The sequence below is a fragment of the Mastigoproctus giganteus genome, chromosome 10 (assembly GCF_048544385.1).
Source record: "Mastigoproctus giganteus isolate SK-2022 chromosome 10, ASM4854438v1, whole genome shotgun sequence".
Classification (NCBI taxonomy): domain Eukaryota; kingdom Metazoa; phylum Arthropoda; class Arachnida; order Uropygi; family Thelyphonidae; genus Mastigoproctus; species Mastigoproctus giganteus.
In genome coordinates, this window is record NC_143584.1 from 185,753,067 (window position 1) to 185,755,042 (window position 1,976).

The following is a 1,976-nucleotide window of genomic DNA, read 5'->3' on the forward strand; positions in this document are numbered from 1 at the left end:
TTTTTTTTTATTTATTTATTAACACCCAACTGTATATACATTCCCAAGATATATTAATCAATTTATATACAATATTTATATACAGATTTTATATACATACTCTTATATATACTGTAGTCTTTCTGTACATTGATTGTGTGTGTCCTGATATGAAGGGTGGCTCCTAGACATAAGCCCATCTCCACCTTTTACTCCTGTGAAAGCTCAGAACGTCTGCAAAACAGAGCGTTAAGTCTGGCCATTTCGCCACCAGGGATTAACCAACACCTGGATCAACCATTCTCTATGTGTGCTGTAATGCACAAATCCTGCACCTACCGGAAGTGGTGCTATACTGGTAGGTGCCAGCAATCCCGCCCCCAAGGCCGCCCAAACTTGGAGGCCAGCGAAAAAATAAAAATAAATAAATAAATAAAAAATAAATAATAATAATAAAAAAAAAAAAAATTTCCAACTAAGAACAATGTATACTTGTTGAAACAAAAGCAACATTATACAATTATTTACATGTAAATAGCAAATACATACACTTAGAATGACATTAACTTAACAATAACACTTAGAATGACATTAACTTAACAATAACACTTAGAAACATTAACACTTAGATTAACATTATCTCCACTTAGAGTCCATCCACAAATGCAAGCCTGCATTTGGGTATCCAGGACCAGAAGATCATCTCGCACTGTAAACAAGAAACATCCTATACAGATGACATTACACGAAGTGTTCTGTCGTCAAATGTGCAGCACTTCCCTTAATTGGTATCCTGCAAAAGATTTCTTAACTCCTGTCTTCTTTTAAAAACTTTGGCCGAGAATTCCTGAAGCAAAGCAAAGATGTCCCACCTCTGAACCAAGAGAGGTAAATTATTCTCCGTGAGGTTTGGTAACCTATTTAGTAATTCCTGCCTGTCTGAAGTATATAGTCCGCATTCAAGGATGACATGTCTCCAAGATTCAACCTCACCGCACGAACAGTAGGGGCCAGGTTCTAATCCTCTTTCAAATAGTTTGGCCCTTAAGCCATGTCCAGTGATTAAGTAACTCGTGATCATGGTGGGAGCAAACCAAGAAGACACCCTCCTGTCCATTGCAAAGCTTACGGCTGGAATGAAGCCTCTTGTAATGGTTCCATACTCACTCAAATCCCAACGTTGCTGCCAGCAATTCACAAGCTCACCCCAAATTCTACGTTTTTCCTCCTTTATGTTGTTATTTGGATTAGAGGCGATATTCAATATTTGTAACGCCCTTCCCTGCTTTAAGTTATATACAATACCTCGGAAAATAATGTGTAAATCCAAGGGGATGGTACCTGCAATAACCTGTAAGGCATTTGTCGACACTGTCCTTGGAGCGCGTATAACTGTAAGCAACATTGTACGTTGCAGGGACAGAAGCTTGGCTTTAGTTGTAACCTTGGTAGCAGCTGCAAACCAAATACCAGCACCATAAACTATAATGGGAAGAAATATCGTCTTGTAGTACAATACCAGAGTTTTTTTGGTTAAACCCCATTCCTTGCGGGGGAATTCTAACAACTGCTGCTACGAACTTTTTGTTTTTTTCATTGATTTTAGTGACATGTACATGAAACCTGAGACGATCATCTAAAGTTAAACCCAAATACTTGGTGTTCTGTACATATGGAATTTGAGTACCATATAGGGTTACCTTTGGCGGCCTTCCATAATCGAAGTGTTGTTTAAACACCATGATATTGGTCTTGGTGACAGAAATCTTTAGTTTATTCAAACCCGCCCATGCCACTAAATTATTCAAAACTGACTGAATTTTTTGTTCGAGAATTTGTCTTGATCCTCCCTGCACTGCCACCACCATGTCATCTGCATATGCAACTTTGATGAACTCATCGCTATCCTTCGTGAGCCACTGGTCTAGCACTGTATTCCAAAAGAGAGGTCCCAAGACTGAACCCTGAGGGTATCCTCTTGAAACGGTAGTCGTGTA